At 47.2% G+C, this 15,085-nt stretch overlaps 1 long non-coding RNA gene across 1 annotated transcript; it reads left to right on the forward strand.

Annotated features, from left to right (window-relative positions):
- The first annotated feature begins 567 nt into the window (after nucleotides 1–567).
- LOC144819666 (uncharacterized) lies at nucleotides 568–6,264 on the forward strand. The gene is made up of 3 exons (XR_013607502.1): nucleotides 568–607; nucleotides 3,430–3,624; nucleotides 6,090–6,264. It is a non-coding gene; the product is annotated as an uncharacterized LOC144819666 (long non-coding RNA).
- The last annotated feature ends 8,821 nt before the right edge of the window (nucleotides 6,265–15,085 follow it).

Consider the following 15,085-nt stretch of genomic DNA (forward strand, 5'->3'; position numbering starts at 1 on the left):
GTCCATTTTCCTGTAGAAGGAAAGCCAGTGTTAAAGCAATTTATCTGCCTCTGGGCTCTTGGTCAAATGCAATTCGCTGCTAAAATGTGTTTTCTACTTTTTTAATGGGCAGTATGTAACCACTGGCTGTATTCGCAATTTATCATATAACATTACCATGTTTTCCAGAATAAAACTCCTACAATGCACTGTTGATAACATCACGCTCCCGGAATCTAAGTGAATGCACACAACATAATTTACCTCATTTTGGCCCTGCTTTGCAGCAGATCTAAATAACAAAGGGCTTATTGTCAAAGGAGTGGCATCTGAGATGATGGTCAGGATGACGATTGAAACATAGTGTATAGTAGCAGCTGGAATCAGCGTGGGAGCTAATGGAGGGAACAGCGTTCTTATGCCATTGAGGCAGGTTTAGAGGGTAGCTGAATGGTTCAGTTACAAGTGGTAAAGGTAACTTTAGGTTAATGGCTGAATTCAGTGTCACTTTTGCATTGCATTGCACCCCAACTACACCTGGCCAAGAAATGTTTTTTTCTTCTAAATCTTTATTTTCCCTCCTTTCCAGGCCTTTGAGCGGGATGAGAGGAGTGCAAGTGACAGTGGTGTAAGTATGAGACATTCTTAAATAGTTTCTTACATCCTGCAGTTAACAAGGCATTCAACCTTTGTATGTTAAGTTGTCTTATTGGTTCATTGTATCTGATTTCCCGGTCTTTATAAAATATTTTTTTGGACTCTCTCTGGATAATATTCGGGCTTCTGTGATTGAATGATCTTAGAGTCTAGATCACCTGGACCATGAATAAGGAACTTAGATAAGATAAAAGGAACGAAACAATTCAATTTGAATCAATGGTACTTACTTTGTTTAGTATTCCATTCCATGTTTGCCAGGACTAATAGAACCATTGACCAACGATATCTACATTATTTGTGACATGCTTTAAGATAGAACGGTACATATCCACTGCTAATCCTCTGAAAAAGAACACAAAAAATCCCATATGGGCAAGATAAACTGTGTCTGACTCAATGTTTGATCTTTAACATTTCACTTTCTTACTTTTTCTTTACATTATTCCTAGATATATTGGCCAGATATGTAACATATCAGCAATTCATGTATAATTAAGTCCTAATGTGTTTTCCTGTAGAGTCTGGCTATATGGGTCAAATTCAAAAGGTGAAGGGTAGAGTGCAGCAAATGTTTTATGCACCTATCGGGCATAAAGTGAATAGATTTAACTCAATACTTCACTGAGTTAGATAGTAATTTTCAGACAACACATATCAGAGGCAAACCTTGCTTACTGTTTCTGAGTAGTTATGTCGGAAAATAAGCAGTAACTCAAATAAATTGACTTTACTTCTTGCAGGCACAACATATATGCACTATGCTTTGACCTGTTCAATTAAAGACCATCATGATATGGCCCATGGAGTCCTTTTCAATATGTTCCCATAAATAGCTCATGTAGTAAAAGCTTGAAGCATATGAACTACTTCACAATTGTGCTCTAATGTCCTGGGGCAAGCTAAGCAGTCAAACTGTAATAGTTATACGTGTGTATTGTGTTTCACTACTCAATCCTGGCTGAGTGAATCCTTTCAGTGTATGTGGATGGAAATCAGGTCCAAGAGGACGGATAAAACAAAGTTATAAATCATAGTTCCTTTCATTAATGGATTTGATGTTCGAGCCTTCAAACTGTCTTGTTTTTAGACTGAAATCTTCAGACTCTCATTTGTACAGGCCTATGTGTGGGGAATAGGCAACTGTAATGAGTGAGTGTGGTCACTGATGATGGGATGAATAAATGGAGAGCAGTCACTTTCTGCTGCAAGAAACGTGTGAGGGTGGACTCCAAAAATTGACCCTTTTCTAGTGTAGGTCTTACTTATATTAACAATTGTAAACTAGAGTTTGGTATTCTGAAATCCTGAAGTTACACTCATAAAGGGATTTACACATGCATACTATTGTCCCACGTTTGTTAATACTACACAACATAATCCTCCAGGGACAGGGAGTGAATACTCCAGCAAAAGGATGCCCTGAAATCCTAGGAACAACCCACATTACAATGATTTTCTGAATATGGTAATATTCACATTCACATACTTGTGACCTATTGCAATCTTAGACATGCTCAGAGATTTAATCCTGTGAAAAGAATGAGTAAATCCCATTCTCAAGTGTGAATGGGAACTCAACAGCCCCAAAAATAATGGAAGAGAGAAGATCTTTATCACTGGTGCGAAATAATTTCCTTTGGAAACAGCAAAAATGTGATTGTATGCATGGGAGGGTATTGACCCATGTGCACTGGTACACTAAGAAAATTACATAGGTGGAAAGCATTTCACATTTATTTAAGTAGCGATTAACATATAGAATTATAGATAGGTAAAATTGAACATTAGGGATGTTTTTCACCAAGAGGTTCTGAGTAACATCAAATAAATACCAAGAGCAATGATTGTGATGTGTACGATGTCAGTAAGAACCTCTGGATGAAAAACATCAGCTTTATTTACTCTTTATTTTTAGGTTATTTGTGGTCTCCAAAATCATCTGCTCCAGTTGCTGAATGACAGAGGGGTAATAGGGAGCCATACATAAGATAGCCCCACTCCCTGTTTCATAGGTACTAAGAAAAACCTGGCTTCCTGCTTCCCACAAATCTCCTCCCATATCATATATGGAATTATAGATGGCAGATGGGTAGCTTCCTCATAATTCACTTTTAACCCAGCTGTAATTTTATATTATGTATGGCCTCTGAATACATATGCCCCTGCTTTCAACTGCTAAACAGAAAAAGAGGACTAATGAGGAAGCAATAGGATCTCTTCCTCGTCCTAAATTTGAAAACAAATTATATGGCTTCATGCCACCCATCCCTAAGAACTCTCTGTACCTTCCCTTCCATCCCTTGAAGATGAAGTACACACGAGGCTCCTACATTCTGTGCTAACATAATGTGGTGGAAAGCAGCAGCTCATCTCATAAGAGTTCACAATTAGGTCACTTTGTGGTCAGAATACTTTGAAAGTCTATGTTTCCCATTTCAGTTGTTACAAAATTTAACATTTCAACACACACTTTCATACTTACAGTCCTTGAATTTTTGTTTTATTGTGGAAAAATATGAATGGTTCCAGATAAAACCATAAACAGTCAAATCTATGCATCAGAAAGGGCAACTACCTGCAGCAAATGTGTTTTTGATCTTTAAACATTTGCTGGTGTTTGATGGCCCTGGAAATATACCTTTGTTGGAATGTTCTGCGTTGTGGACCTGTGGTGAGCAAAAACATTGATATATTTCTCCAAAGATTATGGTGTGATGTTTTGTTATGTACATCTGTATTATAATGTATTAGAGTGTATCTTATTTTTAATGTGTGTTCTCTATTTTCCAGTCACATGAAAATAAAGGGCACAAGAAGAACCATCATTATCACCGTCGTACAACAACTCCAACCACTACTACTCCGACCACTACTACTCCGACCACTACCACTCCGACCACTACTACTCCAACCACTACTACACCAACAACTACTACTCCCACTACAACCACCGCTTCCACGGCTCAAGGTTAAATATTAAATCAGGTATGTGATGCATGCAACAGTAAAGATTATACAAATATTTATTTATTTTTGTGTGGACATTGCTCTTTCAGAATCTATATTTTATAAACAACAAGAGGCCAACAATCAGAAATCACAACAACCACACTCTTTTTTCACTTTTGTACTAATTTTTATCATTGATAAATATAAGGACAAAGAAAAATAAAAAAGTTCTTCAAGGTGGTTAGGAAAACAAACATGCTCACTTAAATATGTGTTCATCGCTCTAGCCTCAAGGGCAGATGTACAAATATACCTAGCAGCTCTACACTTTTGTTACAACACAATATTGTACACAGTCCTACCACGTTGCTTCCCTAGCACTGTCAGTGTCACAATACAAGTTCTGACAATCCCACCCTCCCAAACAAGCATAAGAGCAAAATAGTTATTCACATGCTCATTTGAACACTAGGCCATTGATAGGAGAAATAATTAGATACAGAAAGGCAATGATGCATCAAGCACATTCCATCACTACATTTGAACAAATCCCATATAATTACAACATTTAAGCAATTTATTTTCATGCCAGCATTTCTCAAAAAATCTCAATTTAAACAGTGGGCTGCAAATGAAGAGACAATATATTATGATCTGTAAAACACCTACAGGCTCATTTTGAGTGACCCATAATCTCGATTCTGGAACAAACTCCAGTTTGTGGCAGAATTAGGATTATCAGCAGTAGATAGATTTCATGCTCTTTTAGCAGCACGATGAAGAGATTGGCACAATTATTGGAGATTAAAACAACAATGTAAAGAGTTTTGCAGCTTGGAACACTGGAGAAAATGTAGTATCGCCTGGCTATCCACCATTCTGAGATGCAAAGTGAAATGATATGGAAACATTGTACTGGGCATAAAAGAACCCAGTGGCAGCTGTATTTCCACTGCCCATGTGGCATATTGCATAAGGTCTTTTCTTGACTTACTGTACAAATATATACAACAGGCTGACATTTTATAGCTGGAGGATCTCAATCTGAACTAAACTGAATGATAAATAAGTATTGCTTAAAGCGAAATTTCACTAAAAGAAAGGCATGTATGACAACAGTCCTCTCATCTGGGAATTTGCAGTGTGAGGTGGCCACCAATCACAGCCTGGTCATTGCTTGTAAATAAAAAGCCCACAGTGGGGAAGAAATGCCACCTCGTTTTCAAAATGTAGTGCTGCTGCAGCCAAGTGGACCAAAAGAGTCAACAGGAAGCCTTTAGCAAATTTTGTGAAAAAGAAACTTGAACATATATTTTATGTCCCTTTAGTAAACATTACCTTCCTACCTTAAGCAAACATATTTTATATTGCATTGAGCAAACTTATAGACAATTTAAAATGGGTTGCATATTAATTTGTTTATTGACACAATCGTTCTACTTTTGCACTCACAAAACTCTTTTGCACAACTGCTCCTTCAAAATGTTCATGTTGCACTGCCACGGGAAACCAAGCGATGGGAAGAAAATCATCTGTAGCAGTACTTCTTATTTGGGTGTTCACAATTTATGAATCTTGGACATTAAAGACTTCTTTTTATATTTTAGCTTGTGATATGTCGAGTGGAAAGATGCACCTCCTCTCACCCAGAATTCACAGCACCCACTGGCTGACAAGAAATACCTTAATTAAAAATTTTAATCGAAGCCCCCCCCCCCCACAAGCCCCCCAGTCATTCCTAGGGATGATCCTCTCAAACACACTTATGCTTAGCTGTGCGATTTATAATTTGGTCTTTGCCACTTTTATTGATTTATTTATATTGCTTCCACCAACGGTTTTCAAACAGTTTTCTCATTTCAATAATAGATGTATTTAATTAATATATTCAGCAAGAATAATAATCATTTTGACAAGAAATTCTGTACATAGCAAAATAATCTGTGTATAAAAGGTTAAATACAGTTTGGCTGAATTGGCTGCATGGTAACTGTTGATTGGGAGTCGAAGCACAGACTAGACAACCTACTATACTTACATATATGGATCTCTACAAAATCACACTAAGGGGAAATGGGAGGGAATGGAGGTGCAAGAGAATTAATTGTGACCAACATCAAGCAAAGAATCATTTTGACAGTGGGAAGAGAGTAGATGAAGTTCTGTCCCAATAGGAGTCTAGTCCCTGGATATGATCTGAGTGGCTTGAATGAACAGAATCGTGAAGCAGCACAGGGAGATTAGGGGAAAACAAAAAGGTTAAGATTAGTCGAGTGAAAGGTGCAAGAAGGAGCATACCGTTTTAGCATTTTACATTGGCTTCTAGAACACAGATCATTTATAGCTTTAAAAAACAGAGTCACAAGTTAATAAATAATATTGGGTTGCACAATTTACATCTCTGTGATGCTGACATTGCTCTGGGTGCTGTGCAAAAATAATTTAAATCAACACTACATCCCCAATACACTATAACCTAATATGACTTTATTTCTTTACAGAAAGAGAAAATCAGCTCATCTGAAGTGAAAAGAAATGTTTGCTCTTTATTATAAGAAAGAAGACATGCTTTTTGGAATACGTGAAAGTTTACCCTCCTAAAGAATGTAAAAAGCTGTATCTTATGTTCAAACTGTTCTTTTCATTAAGATTTTATTTCAATGAATCAATTCGTCAAAACAATATTGTGACTCGATGAGTTTTCTTTTTCTTCTTAGAAAAGCATCTGCAAGTAGATGCTTCGGATATACTTAATTTACATTTCATTAGCAACAACCCAACCAGGGTGCACTGCATTATGGGGCTTTAGGCACAATCTTTCTGCCACTGGCTTTTAAGATATCTTGAATAAAATAACCACCACATTTGGTATGGCATACAAACACAGGAAAAGAGCACTGGACCCAAGATAGCTGTATTTCTGGATCTTAGTTGCCCATTTCTGTTCACAGGAGAATCAAACATCCAAATAATGATAGCAATTCACATTTTCTTTCTTCTTTGCCTTACCTCTGACTCCTACTGCAAATATGAGTTGAATCCCAATATGCCCTCCATGTGAAACATCTTTGACCACTGTCTCCCATCAGGTTTTAAGGACGATTTCTTGTACCAGGCAACACTTTTGAAAGTATTCCCACTGCATAATTTGAGCCAATTGTTGCAGGTGGGGGCTACCGTCACTCGCGTTTATGGATTGGCACTTATGTTTCTCATCAGAATTTAACCAAGAGCAAGGGAGAAGAGAAAGAAGGGAAAACCATGACAAAGGGAGAAAGCAGAAAAAATATTTACCTGCAAGAGTGAAATAAAGGGGCAGGATGTGTCTGCCAGTGTATTAAAGAGGCACTATGTGGAAGCAAGACTTCAGAGCATTAGCATTCGGCACAATGAAATTCAAGAGACCGGCTTATGACCAAAACTTTGGGCCCTTGCACTTCTTCTTTTATGATTAAGCACTGTGTAATCTTTCATTACACAAACTCAGGGAAGGCCCATGAGGACAGCAAGTTATAAGGTTTTTTTGGTTCTATTCTTTGCTGAAATTTCTCATTTCCTACTCCTGTTGTGAAATGTACTATCTTCACAGTGACTATTAGGACAAGGCTTTAGTCTCTTACACCCACATGCATCAAGCGAGTTTGGATTAGCAAACGGTGCGAATCGGAAAATTCGGCCGTTTGCGATTCCAAAATCACTTATTGGGATGCATTAAACAATTTGTAAAAAATCGCAATTTTTTACAATTCCTAAAAATGCGATTGCATTTAAGGAATCGCATTTGTGCGATTCCTTAAATGCAATTCATGAATGTTTAAAAAAATGCGAATTCACAAATAGGAGGAGCAAATTAACACGAGGTTGACCCTCGTGTTAATTTGCGAAATCTTTCAAAAATGCTCAAAATAGCTTTTTTAAAAGTGTCATGTTACACACACACATGTCCTTTGGACATGTGTGTGTGAAACTTGCACTTAAAAAAACATGGCAAGGGTGCCGGGGGGGGGGGTCCTTTGGACCCCCCTCAGCACCCTTGAAATGCATCAACAAATTGTGATTCGCAAAAAAAATTCGCAAAAAGTTAATGCCTTTCCATTAATTTCTATGGGCCTCTAGGCCCATAGGAATCAATGTAATGCCATTCCTTAATTGCGATTCGCAATTAAGGAATTGCAAATACAGAAAATTAAGAAATCTCTAAAACTAGTGAGATTTCTTGATGCATAGGATTTTGCAATTCCTAAATTGCGATTCCTTAATTTTCGCAATTTAGGAATCGCAAAATCCTACAATGATGCATGTGGCCGATAGTGTATTTGAAAGTACCAGAAAGGTTCAAACCCCCAATCTTCATCCACCTGTTTTCAGATACGGTCAGTCTCCAGCACATGAAGAAACTATGGAGCGTGCAACAATTCACAGTTTCAAACAGATGCTGCCCGCTCATCCTTTTAGGTTTAAAGTATTTTATTCAAGACAACACGTAAGGACAGACAAACATTTCAAGAGAATATAGCAGGGCAGAAAAGCAAGTGTCCAAGAGTGCCGTTAAGGAATGGTCATCCGTTGACTCCGCCTGCACTGTGATAGAAGGCACCTGTTGCCTCAACATGTTATGACATTTCCCAGGAAACCCCCCCACCCAACATGCCCCCCCAACACCCAAACTCCCATCCCCCCCTCCCAATCCCACCCCCCGTCCAGTGCACAGTCTCTAAGCGCAACACACATCAGTGCTACAATACTAAGGAGAGAAACCTACAGGAAGATCAAGGGGCAGGCCCCATCCGGGCCGGAAGCCTCAAAAGGCGGAGATATTTGGGACAGGTAAGTTCCTTAAATTCGGTAAGCAAAAGGGAGTGAAATGGTTGCCAGAGCTCCCTAAACTGATCCACATCCCCCGCCACCGTGAGGGATAGCTTCTCCATACCCAGCACGTGCCACAACCTGTGGAGCCAGCCAGTGATAGACGGTACTGCAGCAGTGTGCCAATGAATCAGGATGTTCTGAACCGCGGAGCCCAGAGCTATAGCTATTTGTCTTCCTCTACGGGAACGAAGGGGATACATCAGATCATTCGGAAGTCCCAGCAAGGTATAGGCAGGGAAACGTGGCAATTCAATCTCAAAAGCAGAATCAATTTCATCCAACACTTCCGTCCAGTAAAGTTCTAGGAGCGGGCAATCCCACAGTATATGCGTAAGAGTACCCTTATGTCCACACCCCCGCCAACATGCATCCGCTTTACTACGGTCAAACTCATGCACTCGTTCCGGTGTGTAATACCAATAGGTAGAGATTTTAGTCAGTGTATCAGTGAGTCCCATGTGGTAGGCCGAGTGCCGCGCTCTATAGGCTATGTGTTCCCATTCCTTATGGCTCAGTGTCCTCCCCAGCTCCCTCTCCCAACGCTCTCTCCCAGGGTGATAAAGGTGTGTTGCCGGGGGCTGCAGCAGCTTGTACAAATCAGTAATCAGTTTGGAGTCCGAAGTCCGTGTCATGAGCCAGTGCTCATAAGGGAGAAAAGGCCGATCGGCCGTCTCTCTCACTTGCGGGTGGAGGGCCCAGTGGCGGGCCTGCATGTAATGAAGTCGCTCCGTCTCTGGAAGTGAAAACTCCTGGCGAAGGTGGGGAAAAGGAACCACCCCGTCCGGCCCATAAAGATGACACAAGGCTCTGCACCCCGCCTGTTGCCACCTCGCAAACGCTCCCCTCTCCATCCCTGGGGTGAAGTCTGGATTATCTACCAGCGGAGTAAGCGGTGACGGGAACGTGGTGAGGCCACGTAGAACGCTCGTAGCATCCCACACCCACAGTGGCACCCTCGTAACAAAGGAGGCATAGAGATTTCTGGGCCGATGAGGGCGACGCAGGAAGGGGATTTCCTGCAGCGGTCTCCCCGCCACCGCCTGATCCTGGAAGAGCCAGTGCTTATCAGACTCCCACCTACTCCATTCCACCAGGTAACGCAGCTGTGCCGCCTGGAAGTATTTGCGAAAGTCTGGGATACCCAGTCCACCTGCTTCCGGGGCCAGCAGCGAGAGGGCCCTACGCAATCTAGGCTTCTTCCCCTGCCAGACAAACCGAGAAACATCTGCCTGCAGTTGCGAGATCCATCCCCCGGGCGGTTGGAGCGGCAAGGCCCGAAAGAGGTACAACACCTGAGGTAGAATCGTCATTTTGACAGCAGCTATCCTGCCAAGCCAGGAAAAAGCGCCCCGATTCCATCGGCTCAGTTCCTCCTTGATCTTGGCCCCCAGGGCCCGATAGTTTGCCGACACCATCGCCGCCACGGTAGGTGCAATCTGGATGCCCAAATAGGGCACTGCTCCCGAAGACCATAGCATGGGAAACCGCTGCTGCAAACAGGCCCTAGTGACCGGGTCAAGGGAGATATCCAGCGCCACCGATTTCCCCATGTTCATCCGAAATCCAGACACCGCGCCAAAAGAGGACAGTTCCTCCATGCACGCCGGGAGAGCTCCGGCGGGTTTGTCAATGGACAAAATTACATCATCAGCGTAAAGGCTGACCGTGTGTGTAAAGGCTCCCATCCGGATGCCGGTCACTCGCGGGTTATCTCGCACCCGCTGGGCAAAGGGCTCCATGTAGAGCGCGAAAAGCAAAGGTGAAAGCGGGCAACCCTGCCTGGTGCCTCGTTCAATGTCGAAGGAGGTAGAAGCGTGCCCATTAACGCGGACCACCGCCGACGGACGAATGTAGCAATTAAGGATCATGGTGCGAATTTCTCACCTATACCCGCTTTCATAAGCACCCGCTCCAGGTAAGGCCAGTGGACTCGGTCAAACGCTTTCTCTGCGTCCACCGCCAACATCATTCGCTCCCCCGGAATCCGGGAAGCCTTTTCCAGCAAATGAACAATTCGTTTCGTATTGTCCACCGTCTGCCGTCCCGGGACAAAACCCGCCTGGTCAGGATCGATAAGGCCGGGCAAATGGAGAGCTAGTCTAGCAGCGAGGATCCCCGTATACAGTTTTAAATCAATATTCAGAAGGGAGATCGGCCGGTATGATCCACATTGCTTTGGATCCTTACCTGGCTTAGGGATAACCGAGATCGAGGCCCTGAGCAGATCAGGCGGAATGGCCCCGGGCTCCGCAAAGGAGTTGAAGAGGCGCGTCAGAATGGGTGCCAGCGTCATGCAAAATGTTTTATAAAACAGCGCAATGTAGCCGTCCGGGCCTGGTGCCTTGCCGTGTTTGAGTCGGGCAATGGCGGAAACTACTTCCTCAATCCTAATGTCCCTGTCCAGAGAATCCGCCTGCATAGGTTCCAGAGAGGGAAGTGTGGTTGAGGTCAGATAAGTGTCCATCGCCTCCTCATCCGGGGGGTCCCCGGTATAGAGGTCTTTGTAAAAGCCCCGAAAGACGGCTGCTATTCGCTCGTCCTCAGTTTCCGGCATGCCCATCGGGCCAGAGATCTCCTTGACCAGCTGGCTCTGCCGCGCCACGCGTAGCCTGTTCGCCAACAACTTGCCACAGCGGTCCCCTCCAGTATAAAAGGCGTGTCGCAGCCGCAAAGCGGCGTACTCCGCCCGGTCAAGGTCAAGGGCCGCCAGGAGCTTCCTGGCTTCCTTGAGCTGCCGCCCAATTCGGGGGGCCCCGGTTCTGCGATGGATCTGTTCCAGTTCCCGAACACGATCTGTAAGTTCATCTCTCTTGGACTGCCGCTCCCTATTGTCCGCCGAGGAAATCGCTATAAATTCCCCCCTGATGACTGCCTTCAATGCCGCCCATTGCGTGGCCCGACTGGTATCTGCATTATCGTTATGGGATTGAAATTCCTGAATCGACTTTTCAATGCGAGCCACCACTTCCGCCCTGTGCAGCAGCGTATCACGGAGGCGCCACGTCCGCGGGCGGAGCGCCGTCGGGGGCATAGTTAACAGGACCTCGACCGGGGCATGGTCCGAGAGGGAGATCACACCCATTTCTGACCCAGAGGCTAACGCTTTCACTGGGGAGGTAACCAACAGGTGATCTAACCGTGCGTACGTTTTGTGTGCATGAGAATAGTACGAGTAGTCCCTATCCGTCGGGTGCAGATGTCGCCATATATCAAGGAGGTCCACCTCGTCCAGCTGAGCCTTACGGTCCGCCGAGAGTTCTCCAACCTGAGGGGAGCGCTGCGCCGACCTATCCAGTGCGGAGTCGAAGACAATATTGAAGTCTCCCCCGAGTATGACATGTCTATCCTGGGAAGATGTGACCTCCTCGATCGCCGCCTGAAGAAAGCGGTCCTGTCGTTCATTAGGACTATAGAGAGACCCTATCGTAAAGACGAGACCCCCGATCCGAAACCGATAAGCCAGTAACCTACCCTTTTGTTCAGCAAATTTGTGGAGAACCTCCCCCCGGAAATGCCGCGCTACCAGAATCGCCACCCCAGCTGTTTTAGTGGTGCATGAGGAAAAGAATTGTGAGGGGAACTTGTGTGAGCGGAGCCTGTGTGTGTCCTGTGACAGTAAGTGCGTCTCCTGGAGGAGACAGATATCTGCCTGTGTGTTCTCTAAAAGCGAAAGGACGGCCCGCCTCTTCACAGGATTATTCAGACCTCGGACATTCAGGGTCACTACCTTACATGTATTTGGAGGCATGAGTGGTGGTGTAGTAGAAAGCAACAAGGACCCACCGCAAAAACGGGAGGACAAGAGCGTCATTCAGCCTGTGGTGCAGCAGAGTACTATGCAGAGAGCATTGACACAAAAAGCAGACAGTTCCAAGCAAACCATTAAGCAGGCTACCCAACCAGCAGCTCACCGCTCTCAATAAGCATCCGGCGACCCCTCCCGCCTCCCCCCAACGTCCATGCCAGGCAGAGAGGCAGAGCGCACCGCTGAAGCCACAGCCAAATAGAAGCAGAGCAAAAAGCACAGACAATTTCAAAATGACCAGAAACCCCCGTGTGCACTGGACGACCCTCCCTCCCCATTCCAAACCCCCAAACCCCATCCTCCACTCCACTCCCCAACTCCCCATGCCCCCCCCAACCATTCCCCGTTCTCCCCGCCCACCCTCTCGCATCCCGTCCCCACCCACAACTGGGACCAGATCAACAACTTCAAACACCCCCCTCTCTACCCCCCCAAAAACTTGTAGGCCCATTGTCCCAGTCCGGTCCTAATCGGACAAGCCTGCGGAAAGTAAAAAATAGTGGACGTCCAGCCACTTCGCACCCCTCCGCTCCCCCCACCCCCCCAGACCCTCAAACCTGCAGCTCCACCACAGCGATGCCGATCTCCCCCCGGAGTTCACTTAAGCTGTCAGCGCCACCCCAGTTGCAGTAGCAGCTCCAGTTCCCTCCTGCACCGCTGTGTCCGACTCCGCCCGAGCCATAGGAGAGTCCGGCCGTGACAAGGGAGCAGAAGATCGCCGGCCAGGGATTGTCTGCCATCCGTCTCTGGTAATACGGCTCCGGTGCGGTGTGTGAGCTCCGTCCTCAGTGGCAGTGATCCCCAGCACTCCACACGTGTCCTGCAGAGAACGCAACTGGTGCAGGGTTCCGTTCCACCTGAAAATGAGCCGGAAGGGATGTCCCCAGGAATATTGAGTGCCATGCTCCCTGAGAAAGTCAGTCGCAATTTTAAAAGCTTTGCGTTTTTGCAGAGTAGATGCGGCCAGGTCCTGATAGAGAGCTATCCGGTGGCCTCTGAATTCCAGGGAGGGTCTCCTCCGAGCCTCCCTCAGTATCCGCTCCTTCAAGGGATAGTCTGGCAGGAAAGCCAAGATGTCAGGAGGAGGCGCTGAATTTCGACGTTGCAGGCCCACCCTGTGCGCCCTGTCAATCCGAATGGCGAAGTCAGCCGGTTCCCCCAGCACCTCTCTGAACAGCTCCCCGAGGTAGGCCGCCACATCTTCCCCCTCTTCCCGGGACGGAACGCCCCGGACGCGGATGTTGTTTCTCCTGGAGCGATTCTCGAGGTCCTCCGTGTGCGTCTGCAGGTCAAGGTGCTGTTCCCGGAGTCGGATGACCTCCTGCTGCAGCCGTGTGATTTCCTCGTCCCTAGCATGGCCCGCTTCCTCCACCGTGGACACTCTGTCACCGAGACCGTCCAGCTCCCTCCGTATCTCCCGGACCTCACCTGCGACCTCCTGCTTAAGCGTCTGAAAATCGTCCCTCAATGAGCTGAAGAGGGACTCTAGGAAGGACCTCGTAACTGGGGGTTCTCCTCCACCCGCTCCCTGGGCACCACTCGAGTGGGGTGGGGATGGTTGACCTCGGTCCTGCCTCGCAGTGCTCCGGTGCAGCATCTCTGGCAGTGTGCGGTCCCCCTTCCGGGACCCTTTGTTGTTCGACATGGCGGCTACAGAGGTGTTCCCCTGAAAAGTCAACTGCCCAATCCCTGTTGCAACTTCGGAACCGAGCTGCCTGATTCCCACCAGTGGTCCGTTCCCTTGACGACAGGCCACTCTCCCGGGCCCTCAGCACCAATCCGCCCGTCGCTGCTCTCTTCTCTCGGTGCACAAGCCCCGTGGCCTCGGGCTCGGAGTCACCTACGCCACTGAGGGATCGCCCATCAAGCTAGGCCACAGCAGACCCTCAGGGCCCACGTGGGGGTTGCAGTAATGTCCGGGCGTCTCCCTCCTTCTCCCACGGTCAGGCCCAGAATGCCGCCAGAGGTCCGCTTGAGGAAGGGTCCGTCCCGGTTCTATACCGGTGGCCAAGTGTAAGGGCGGACAGAACCACCGGAGCCCAACTCCCGGTCTCCCGTGGCCCCCAGGGGTGACGGCCGCCACAGTCCTCACTGTTGTCCCCCAGCTGTGTGACTCACCACAGGGTTCTGCGTCTGCCCAGGAGCGCCGCTCCGTGCTCCGCAATGTCTACCGGAGGGCCGGGGGGCCACCTCCGTGCAGCGTCTCTGAGGCCCGGGGCACAGGCCGAAGCCGCGGCCTCGCGTAGCAGGGTGCCCCGAGTCCGGGACCTCTCCTTCCTCACCTCCGCTCCAGCCGGTCCACGCTCCGACGGGGTGACACAGGACCAGGCAGGTCCGTCCGGGTCCGGCAGGCAGGGCCCACAGTGCTCGCTGACCCGCTCAGAGGCCGTCAAGGTAGTCGAGGCCTAGGACCCAGGCCCGAGCCCCGGCCTTGCGTGAAGTCCGACGCCGGCCCGGCGTCGGAGTCTCTATGGTTCCGGGTCCGGCAGCCCAGACCCCCGGCCCCCGCGGCAATGAGAGGCTCAGAAATCCGGGGCAGGCGGGCAGGGCCGGCGAATCCGCAGGAATCACCCGGGCTTACGTCTATGGCCGGCAGGGTCCGTCTCTGCACTAGGTCGTGTGCTAGGCCCCGCTCGCCCTCCGCAGTGGTGTCCCATCTGGCGTCAGCCCAGCTCCCCGAGGGGGGGTCCGGCGATCTCACAGATGCTCCTCCGGTGTTATGGGCCCCCGCTCTATGTAATGCAGCGTCCCGGGGGGAGAATCAGCGCATTTACAGCAGGATCAGGGTCTCGGGATGGCGGAGCTCACTTAGAGTGCGACCAC

This window comes from Lissotriton helveticus, chromosome 2_1, assembly GCF_964261635.1.
Source record: "Lissotriton helveticus chromosome 2_1, aLisHel1.1, whole genome shotgun sequence".
Taxonomy (NCBI): Eukaryota; Metazoa; Chordata; class Amphibia; order Caudata; family Salamandridae; genus Lissotriton; species Lissotriton helveticus.